Source organism: Rattus norvegicus, chromosome 2 (assembly GCF_036323735.1).
Source record: "Rattus norvegicus strain BN/NHsdMcwi chromosome 2, GRCr8, whole genome shotgun sequence".
Classification (NCBI taxonomy): Eukaryota; Metazoa; Chordata; class Mammalia; order Rodentia; family Muridae; genus Rattus; species Rattus norvegicus.
In genome coordinates this window covers 81,483,316-81,495,638 of record NC_086020.1, presented here as the reverse complement: position 1 = coordinate 81,495,638, position 12,323 = coordinate 81,483,316, and positions in this window count along the sequence as shown.

The following is a 12,323-nucleotide window of genomic DNA, read 5'->3' as shown; positions in this document are numbered from 1 at the left end:
ACCAATTTCCCTTATGAATATCGACGCAAAAATACTCAACAAAATTCTGGCAAACCGAATCCAAGAGCACATCAAAACAAACATCTACCATGACCAAGTAGGCTTCATCCCAGGCATGCAGGGATGGTTTAATATATGGAAAACCATCAACGTGATCCATTATATAAACAAACTGAAAGAACAAAACCACATGATCATTTCATTAGATGCTGAGAAAGCATTTGACAAAATTCAACACCCCTTCATGATAAAAGTCCTGGAAAGAATAGGAGTTCAAGGCCCATACTTAAACATAGTAAAAACCATATACATCAAACCAGTCGCTAACATTAAACTAAATGGAGAGATACTTGAAGCAATCCCACTAAAATCAGGGACTAGAGAAGGCTGCCGACTCTCTCCCTATTTATTCAATATAGTTCTTGAATTTCTAGCCAGAGCCATCAGACAACAAAACGAGATCAAGGGGATACAGATTGGAAAAGAAGAAGTGAAAATATCACTATTAGCAGATGATATGATAGTATATTTAAGTGATCCCAAAAGTTCTACCCGAGAACAACTAAACCTGATAAACAACTTCATCAAATGGCTGGGTATAAAACTAACTCAAATAAATCAGTAGCCTTACTCTACACAAAAGAGAAACAAGCAGAGAAAGATTAGGGAAACAACACCCTTCATAATTGTCCCAAATAATATGAAATACCTCAGTGTGACTTTAACCAAGCAAATACAAGACCTGTATGGTAAGAACTTCAAGCCTCTGAAGAAAAGAAATTGAAGAAGACCTCAGAAGATGGAAAGATCTCCCATGCTCATGGATTGACAATATTAAGATAGTAAAAATGGCCATTTTACCAAAAGTGATCTACAGATTCAATGCAATCCCCATCACATACCAATCCCATTCTTCAGAGAGTTAGACAGAAAAATTTGCAAATTCATCGGGAATAACAAAAAACCCAGAATAGCTCAAACTATCCTCAACAATAAAAGGACTTCTGGGGGAATCACTATCCTTGAACTCAAGCACTATTACAGAGCAATAGTGATAAAAATTGCTTGGTATTGGTACAGAGACAGACAGATAGACCAGAAGAATTGAATTGAAGACCCAGAAATGAACCCACACATCTAAGTCCACTTGATTTTTGACAAAGGAGCCAAAACCATCCAATGGAAAAAAGATAGCATTTTCAGCAAATGGTTCTGGTTCAACTGGAGGTCAGTATGTAGAAGAATCCATATTTATCTATGCTTATCACGCTGTACAAAGCTTAAGTCCATGTGAATCAAGGACCTTCACATCAAACCAGATACACTCAAACAAATAGAAGAAAAAGTGGGAAGCATCTCTAACACATGGGCACTGGAGAAAATTTCCTGAACAAAACACCAATAGCTTATGATCTAAGATCAAGAATCGACAAATGGGATCTCATAAATCTGCAAAGCCTCTGTAAGGCAAAGGACACTCTTGTTAGGATAAAACAGCAACCAACAGATTGGGAAAAGATCTTTACCAATCCTACAACAGATAGAGGTCTTCTATCCAATATATACGAAGAACTCAAAAAGTTGGACCACAGGGAGACAAATAACCCTATTAAAAATTGGAGTTCGGAGCTAAACAATGGAATGCCGAATGGCTGCGAAACACCTAAGGAAATGTTCAACATCTTTAGTCATAAGGGAAATGCAAATCAAAACAACCCTGAGATTTCACCTCACACCAGTGAGAATGGCTAAGATCAAAAACTCAGGTGACAACAAATGCTGGCGAGGATGTGGAGAAAGAGGAACACTCCCCCATTGTTGGTGGGATTGCAGACTGGTACAACCATTCTGGAAATCAGTCTGGAGGTTCCTCAGAAAATTGGACACTGAACTACCTGAGGAACCAGCTATACCTCTCTTGGGCATATACCCAAAAGATGCCCCAACATATAACAAAGACTCTTGCTTCACTATGTTCATAGCAGCCTTGTTTACAATAGCCAGAAGCTGGAAAGAACCCAGATGCCCTTCAACATAGGAATGGATACATAAAATGTGGTACATCTACACAATGGAATATTACTCAGCTATCAAAAACAATGACTTTATGAAATTCGTAGGCAAATGGATGGAACTGGAAAATATCATCCTGAGTGAGGTAAACCAATCACAGAAAAACACACATGGTATGCACTCATTGATAAGTGACTATTAACCCAAATGCTTGAATTACCCTAGATGCCTAGAACAAAAGAAACTCAAGACAGATGATCAAAATGTGAATGCTTCACTCCTTCTTTAAAAGGGGAACAAGAATACCCTTGGGAGGGAATAGGGAGGCAAAGTTTAGAACAGAGGCAGAAGGAACACCCATTCAGAGCCTGCCCCACATGTGGCCCATACATATACAGCCACCAAACTAGATAAGATGGATGAAGCAAAGAAGTGCAGGCCCGACAGGAACTGGATGTAGATCTCTCCTGAGAGACACACCCAGAATACAGCAAATATGTAGGTGAATGCTAGCAGCATACCACTCAACTGAGAATGGACCCCCATTGAAGGAATCATAGAAAGGACTGGAAGAGCTTGAAGGGGCTCGAGACCCCATATGAACAACAATGCCAAGCAACCAGAGCTTTCAGGGACTAAGCCACTACCCAAAGACTATACATGGACTGACCCTGGGCTCCAACCTCATAGGTAGCAATGAATAGCCTAGTAAGAGCACCAGTGGAAGGGGAAGCCCTTGGTCCTGCCAAGACTGAACACCTAGTGAACGTGATTGTTGTGGGGATGGTGGTAATGGGTGGAGGATGAGGAGGGGAAGACCATATAGAAGCAGAGGGGCAGGGGTTAGGGGGATGTTGGCTGGGAAACCAGGAAGGGGAATAACAATCGAAATGTAAATAAGAAATACTCACATTAATAAAGATTAAAGAAAAAAGACTTGCTATGTCAATTCACAACTTTATCATGGCATTTAGGAGACAGAAGAATGTGGATCCCTTTGTTATTTAGGTCAGCTTGTCTACATAGTGAACTACAGGCCAGCCAGCTATATAGCAATAACTTCTTTCAAAATACCTTAACCAAACAAACAAAATTCCAAATAGAACATGGTCAAGGTTCTTTGACAAAAAATCATAAAAAATATTCTTGTGAAACTAAGGGAAATAGAAGATTAGGAAGGGAAAAGTAACCTCAAACTATTGCATTTTCTATTCTAAGAAACCACATAAAACTTGTCATGAACTCCCTCGCTTGACAACTCCAATGGGGGTATTAAATTCAGATTACAACAGTGGAAACAAATCACAGACTGAATCATAGATTTATAGACATTGCTAAGTTGCAATGTGAACAAAACCTCCAGCTGCATTGTGCCGACACCTGGGAAGAGCTTTCTACTACAGTCCCTGGCAAACCACAGGAACACCTGATACCTGCTTTTACTCCTTGTAATTAAAAACCAACATATTCCAAATAGTTACACATAATCTGAGGTTAAAAGGCCATATTAGAACAGCTGAATTAGCTCAGCTGTACTTCCAGGCAACAATTACTTTCCATAATTATTCCTGGAATAGATAATTTGAAAAGAAACTGGCCCTTTCTTCCCCAAGGCCTACTCTGCTACTGTAAAAATACATAAAATGAGTTTTTCTTGGAACAGAGGCAAGGCATCAGCAATGTAACCTGGAATATATTATACATACAGTTGCATGATAAAATAAATTGATACTTTATATTAGAAATGTTCTTCTTTCCCTATTCTATCATGGATGGCCACTATGTCTTATTTGTAGCAAGGGCTCATGGTGATTCCTTACACCAAGCATTTATATCCTTTTACTGTCTGGTGTATCAATTTTATTATCAAACTTCCTTTTATCTACATGCATGATGAAAAATGGTGGGAAGGGTGCATTCTGTAAAATAGGATGGAAATCTCACATTAGCAGCAACAGAGAAGTCACAAAGTTGCAATCTTTTATGTTTGGGAGAAGCCTTGTGCATGACATGTGTAATGGTGATGGTACACCCATGTTAAGGGTTGAAAATATTGCCTAAAAAAACTGAGAACGGAAAGTAAATGATTAGGATTCTATGGGTGATGCAAGAGGCTTGCCTACACACTTTTGAAGACAGTTTGAGCAGCAGTTTCGAAATTCTGATGCTGAACAAGATTTACTCTCCTATGGTGTAGGATCCAGCAAGCTTAGTCTTTTGATTATGTATCTATATCCTTAACAATACATGCTATCATCACCCCTGAGAAAAGATACCACTATCCACAGCTTTGCTGAAACTTGTCTCTGCAGGCTTGGTTGACTTGATTTCTTTCCTTTAAAAGTTTATTGCTTATTTTATTTATTTACATTTCAAATATTATCCCCCTTCCCATTTCCCCCTCCACAAACCCCCTAATTTCTCCTCCACCCCCGCCTTTATGAGGGTACTCTCCCACACACAATGAAGCCATGGTTACACTGAAACTTAAACCATACAAAGACCCAACAAGAAAGAGAACTTCAAACCAATTTACCTTATGAATATTGATGCAAAAATACTCAATAAAATTCTTGTGAACTGAATACAAATACACATCAAAACAATCCTTCACCATGATCAAGGAGGCTTCATCCCAGAGAAGCATGGAAGGTTCAATACATGGAATTCCATCGACTTAATCCACTGTTTAAACAAACGCAAAGAAAAAGCCACTTATTCATCTCATTAGACACTGAAAAAGCCTTTGACAAAATACAACACTACTTTAAGTTAAAAATATTGGAGAAATCAGGAATTCAAAGGTCCATACCTTTGAATATAATAAAAGCAATATACAGCAAACCAATGGCCAACATCAAACTAAATGAAGAGAAACTTAAAGCAATCCCATTAAAATCAGAAACAAGACAAGGCTGCTCACTCTTACCCTAACTATTCAAAATAGTACTTGAAGTTCTAGCCAGAGCAATTAGGTAAGAAAAGAAGATTAAAGGGATACTAATTAGAAAGGAGGGAGTCACAAAATAATTATTTGGGAATGACATGATAATATACTTAAGTGACCTCAAAAATTCCAATAAATAACTTCAACTTCAGCAAAGTGGCTGGATATAAAATTAACTGAAACAAATCAGTAAAAGAATAAGCAGACTGACAAAGAAATTAGGGAAATGACACCCTCAACAATAGTCACAAATACCATAAAATACCTTGGTGTGACTTTAATCAAGCAAGTGAAAGATCTGCATGACAAGAGCACTTGCCTAGCAAGCACAAGGCCCTGGGTTCGGTCCCCAGCTCTGAAAAAAAAAGAAAAAAGAAAAAAAAAGAACTTCAAGTCTCTAAAGAAAGAAATTGAAGATCTCGGAAGATGGAAAGATCTGCCATGCTCATAAATTGTCAGGATTAATATTGTAAAAAAAATACCATCTTGTTAAAAGCAATCTACAGATTCAATGCAATCCCCATCAGAATTCCAACTTAATTTTTCACAGAGATAGGAAGAGCAATTCTCAAATGTATCTGGAATAACAAAAAACCATTCTCAACAATAGAAGAACTTCTGGGGGAATCAACATCCCTGACCTCAAACACTACTTCAGAGCAATAGTGATTAAAAACAAAACAAAACAAAAAAACAAACAAACAAAAAACCAACATGGTATTGGTACAGTGCCATAAGCTTCCCAGTCCAGAGAGGATAGTGGTGGGGGCACAGAGTAGGACTGTGGTGATGGCTTTAAAATCTGAGGGTCTTTAACTGCACTGAAGTGCTGATGATAACTTTTGAAAGTCCTAAAAGCTTTCTTGCTCTTTCTGAGGGTAAAAAACTTAGGTGATTGACACCTGTAGCCTAAGAGCTGAGGATTTAGTAATGTGGCCTTTGTTATATCACAGCAAGACCTATGTGATCCCAACTTTCAGCCTGCTAGGCAGGAAGAAAAAAGGATACTTTGAAAAGTGATTATAGAGTTTATTACTAAACTAAGTTGGAAAATTTGCCATGAAAGCTATCTAAGGGGGAAAGAGGAAAGATCCTAAGCAGGGAAAGGGAAAATTCTTCTAAGTGAGGAAAAGGAAAGAAATCTCTAAGCTGGGAAAGGCAAAAAATTCTACAGGGAAAAATTCCACTCTTTTTCATCTCATTGTCCTCAGATCTTATACATAATTCAGAATACATGATCACATGTTTAAAAGTTCATAACAAGTCCACACACAAAATCAAATCATAAATTGAAATAGAAGTTTACAACAGAGAATGTTTGCATTCATATCCACAAGGAGTAATCATCTGCTAAATATCAATCACCTGTCACAGCTCCACAGGTTCACAAAAGATTTAAAACCATAACTAAGTTATCAGTGAAGTTTTGTATACATAAACGCAGTCAATATTTTGTCTTCTGTCCTAGCACCTATAATAAATCATTAGTTCCCTTTTAATGACATTTGGTTGATTGTTTTACAACCTCTTGGAATGTCCTCTCAATAGGAGAAAGTCTGGTTACCCTCGAAGAGCAATTAATTGGTGACATATGGGAGACTGGCAGAGTTCTCATTGCAGTTTTGATTATCAGAAAAGGATCTAATAGCAGTCTCACTATAAAAGAGCTTAATGATCATTGATATATAATTAGGAATTCTTATAGGATCATTATTAAGACATAAGAAGTCATGTATTTGTCTACATAGCATCACTACAAGACAGTATATCTTTGTAGATCTGCAGAGATCTACTCAAAAGGGGCAGGCTATTACTTAGTGATAGTTATATATGTTCAAAAATAACAGGAAAAGCATATTAATAGCAGGAATTTCTCCTAATATTAATTCCCTATGGCCTTGCCTTATAAGTGCAAACCTGCCGCAGACTGTATAATAAAAAGAAAAAAGATATTACAGAACAATTTCCCTTATGAATATAGATGTAAAAATTTTCAATAAAATACTTGCAAACTGAAAGAATACATCAAAAAGATCTTCCACTATGATCAATTACACTTCATCTCAGAGGTGAAACAATACTTCAGCATACAAAAATCAGTAAGTATGATCACTGTATAACCAAACTGAAAGACAGAAAAGAAAAACAAATGATCAACCCGTTTATAGAAAAGGCTTTTGACAAAATCCATCACCTCTTCATGATAGACGTTCTGAAGAAACTTGGGATACAAGGGGCATACCTCAACATAAGCAAGGCGGTTTGTCAGCAAGCCACAGACAGTCAACTTCAACCTAGAAGAAAAGAAACTCAAACATATCCACAAAAATAAATAACAAGAAAATAATGCCCACTCTGTTTATACCCATTCAATACAGTCCTTGAAGTCTTAACAAGAACAATGATACAGTTAAAGAATATCGAAAGTAGACAATGAAAGAGGTTTTTATCATTGTTTGCACATGATAGGATTGCATACATAAATGACTCTGAAAGCTCCACCATGAACCTTCTCCAACTGATAAACATTTTCAATCAAGTAACAAGGTACAAAATTAACACAGTGATTCAAAGTCTTCCTATACACAAATGACAAATGAACTGAGAAAGAAGTCATGGAAACACTACCTTATACAATAAACTAAAAAACTATAAAATATCCCAGGGTAACTTTAATCAATCAAGGGAGAGAATTTTATGATAAAACCCTTAAAACATAAAAACTGAAATTGATTGATGTAAGGTGGAATCTCAGGGTCATTTTGATTTGCATTTTCCTGATGAGTAATGACTTTGAACATGTCTTGAAGTGCTTCTCTGTCATTCAAGATTTTTCTGTTGTAAATTCTCTGTTTAGAAGTGTACGCCATTTTTAATTAGGTTACGTGGTTTGTTGAAGGATAGCTTTTTGAATTCTTTATATATTTTGGATGTTAACCCTCTTCTGGATGCAGGGTTAGTAAAGTTTTTTTTTCTCATTCTTTAAGCTACTGATTTGTCTTATTGACAGTGTAATTTTACTTTATAGAAGATTTTCAGTTTTATGAGGTTCCATTTATTAATTGTTAATTTTAGAGCCTGAGCTATTGGTATTCTGCTCAGGAAATTTCCCCCTGTGCCAAGGAGTTTGAAATTTTCCTACTTTCTCTCCTATTAGATTCGGTGTATTTGGTTTTATGTTGAGGTCCTTGATCCACTTGAACTTGAACTTTGTGCAAGATGACAAATATGTATATATTTTCGTCTTCTACATACAGACCATCAGTTAGACCAACTCCATTTGTTGAAGATGAGTTTTTCCACTATATGGTTTTGGCTACTTTGTCAAAGATCAAGTTTCCATAGGTATGTGGATTTATTTCTGGGTCTTCAATTCTATTCCATTGATTGAACTGTCTGTCTCTGTATTAATGCCATGCAGTATTTATCACTATTGCTTTCTAGTACCACTTGAGGTCAGGGATGGCGATTCCCCCAGCAGATTTTTTATTATTGAGTATTGTTTTGGCTAGCTTAGATTTTTTGTTTTTCCATATGATGTTGAGAATTGCTCTTTCCCTGTCTATGAAGAGTTATGTTAGAATTTTGATGTGGTGAAGGAAAGAGGCAGTTCAATTGTTGGCCCAACTTGGGTTTCATCCCATGCAGGGGAAAGTGTACCAACGCCTGATACTATGACTGATGCTATGATGTGTTTACAGAGAGGGTGCTAGTATGCCTATCCTCTGAGAGGCCCTCCAAGAACTGACTGAGACAGAAGTATATACTTATACCCACTCACTGGACAGAAGCCACAGAGACCCAGTGGTTGAATTAGGGGCAGGATTAAAGAAGCTGAAGAAGAGGATGACCCCATAGGAAGACCAGCAGTATCAACTAACCCAGACACCAATGAGCTTTCAGAAACTGAGCCATCAACCAGGTAGCACAGACTGGCTGATCCAAGGCCTCTAGAACATATATAGCAGAAGACTCCCTGGTCTGGCCTCAGTGAGAGAAGATGTGCTTAATCCAGGAGATACTTGAGATTCCAGGGAAGGGGAAGGTCTGGTAGTGGGACAGAGCATATTCTTGGAAGCAAGAGAGAGGAAGAATGCAATAATGAACTGTGAAAGGGGGGCAGTGAGGGGGATAATGGCTTGAATGTAAGTAAATAAAATAATTAAGAAAAATAAACACAAAATTGTAAATTAAAAATATTTGGGGAGGGAAAAAAGAAAATGATATGACATGTAAATATATAATTTATACTTTAGTAAATTTAAAAAAGAAAGAAAAACTGAAATTCAGATGTTATCAGAAGATTGACAGGTCTCCTATGCTCAAGAATTAGTAGGATTAATATAGTAAAGAGGGTTATCCAAACAAAAGCAATATAGAGCTTCAATTCAATCCTCATCAAATACAATTCTTCACAAATCTTGAAGGAACAAGTTTCAACTTCATATGAAAGCACATAAAATTCAGGATACATAAAACAATCTTGAATAATAAAAGAACTGCTGAAGATTTCATCATCCACTACAGAAATATAGTAGTAAAAATAGTATGGTATTGGCACACTAAGAAACACATTGATCAAAAGAGTTGAATTGAAGACACAGACATGAATTCACACAGCTATGCACACCTGGTTGTCAGAAAAGAAGCAAAATATGCACATTGGGAAAAAAAAGCATCTTAACAAATGGTACTAGTCAAATTAAATGGCCGCTTGTAGATAAATCCAAATAAATCCATATTACCTGCACAAAACTCAACTCCAAATGGGTCAATGAATTTAACATAAAACTAGATACACTGAACCTGATAGGAAAGAGAGTGCATAATAACACTGAACTCATCAACATATAAAAGACTTTCTGACCAGAACACTGGTCACAAAGGTAATAAAACAACAGTTAATAAATGGGGACAGGATCCTAGCATAACTGTCATCTGAGAGGTTCCACCCAGCAACCAGTGGAAACAGGTGCAAAGACTTAGAAGCAAGCATTAGATGGAGCTGGGAGAGTCTTATGGAAGAATGGATTGAGGGACCCAGAAGATAAGGACACTATCTGGATTCTTAGGGATTCCCAGAGGCTAAACCACCAACCAAAAAATGAGCAGGACTGGACGTAGGACCCCTGCACATAAGTAGCAGATAGGAAGCTTGGTCTTTATTTTTTTATTTTTTTTATTAACTTGAGTATTTCTTATATACATTTCGAGTGTTATTCCCTTTCCCGGTATCCGGGCAAACATCCCCCTCCCCCCTCCCCTTCCTTATGGGTGTTTCCCTCCCAACCCTCCCCCCATTGCCACCCTCCCCCCACCAGTCTAGTTCACTGGGGGTTCAGTCTTAGCAGGACCCAGGGCTTCCCCTTCCACTGGTGCTCTTACTAGGATATTCATTGCTACCTATGAGGTCAGAGTCCAGGGTCAGTCCATGTATAGTCTTTAGGTAGTGGCTTAGTCCCTGGAAGCTCTGGTTGCTTGGCATTGTTGTACATATGGGGTCTTGAGCCCCTTCAAGCTCTTCCAGTTCTTTCTCTGATTCCTTCAACGGGGGTCCTATTCTCAGTTCAGTGGTTTGCTGCTGGCATTCGCCTCTGTATTTGTTGTATTCTGGCTGTGTCTCTCAGGAGCGATCTACATCCGGCTCCTGTCGGTCTGCACTTCTTTGCTTCATCCATCTTGTCTAATTGGGTGGCTGTATATGTATGGGCCACATGTGGGGCAGGCTCTGAATGGGTGTTCCTTCAGTCTCTGTTTTAATCTTTGCCTCTCACTTCCCTGCCAAGGGTATTCTTGTTCCCCTTTCAAAGAAGGAGTGAAGCATTCACATTTTGATCATCTGTCTTGAGTTTCATTTGTTCATTGCATCTAGGGTAATTCAAGCATTTGGGCTAATAGCCACTTATCAATGAGTGCATACCATGTATGTCTTTCTGTGATTGGGTTAGCTCACTCAGGATGATATTTTCCAGTTCCAACCATTTGCCTACGAATTTCATAAAGTCGTTGTTTTTGATAGCTGAGTAATATTCCATTGTGTAGATGTACCACATTTTCTGTATCCATTCCTCTGTTGAAGGGCATCTGGGTTCTTTCCAGCTTCTGGCTATTATAAATAAGGCTGCAATGAACATAGTGGAGCATGTGTCTTTTTTATATGTTGGGGCATCTTTTGGGTATATCCCAAGAGAGGTATAGCTGGATCCTCAGGCAGTTCAATGTCCAATTTTCTGAGGAACCTCCAGACTGATTTCCAGAATGGTTGTACCAGTATGCAATCCCACCAACAATGGAGGAGTGTTCCTCTTTCTCCACATCCTCGCCAGCATCTGCTGTCCCCTGAGTTTTTGATCTTAGCCATTCTCACTGGTGTGAGGTGAAATCTCAGGGTTGTTTTGATTTGCATTTCCCTTATGACTAAAGATGTTGAACATTTCTTTAGGTGTTTCTCAGCCATTCGGCATTCCTCAGCTGTGAATTCTTTGTTTAGCTCTGAACCCCATTTTTAATAGGGTTATTTGTTTCCCTGCGGTCTAACTTCTTGAGTTCTTTGTATATTTTGGATATAAGGCCTCTATCTGTTGTAGGATTGGTAAAGAAGCTTGGTCTTTATGAGGGTCTCCCAACAACTGGAGTAGGAAGCTGTTCTTGTATCTGTTTCTTGCCTGTGGATCCTGTTCCCTAACTTGGCCACCTTACCAGGCCTCAGTGGAAGAACATGTGCCTAGTTCTGCAGTGGCATGATTTGCTAGAGTAGGGTAATACCCAGAATTGGCCTCCCCATTTTCAGAATGGAGGGAGGGACAAATGGAGAGAGAAGCTGTAGGGGGTGGATAGGAGGAAGGGGGTTGATATTGGGGTTTAAGATAAATGAATAAATTAGTTAATGAAAAAAATTAATGGGAACTCATAAAATTAAAAACAGAATATTATCTTTCATAATAAATGGTAAGCCACAGAATGGAAAAACAGATACTTACCAACTACACATCATATAGAGGTCTAATTATAAAAAATTAAAGAACTCTTGATTGAGTCACCCTTCGTCCACTCAAAGTCCTGCCTGGCTTCAGGTTGTCACTGCAGTCTCCCATATCACTGACTGGTAGGAATCTAAGCTAAGGTCACCCCCACAGATTCCATGGAGGTTCCTCTGTCCCAAGTCTCCAACTAGTCCAAGAGATGACCCACAATTTCCATTCTCAGTTGCAGCACTCTCCCGCCCCACCTCCCACAGATGATCCCCGTTTAGTCACTTCCTTGCCCCCAGCCCACCCAGTTCCCTCTCTCTATCCACTTCTGATCACTATTTTGTTGTCTCGTTGAGTGAGATTCACACATCTTCCCTTGGGTCCTCTTAATT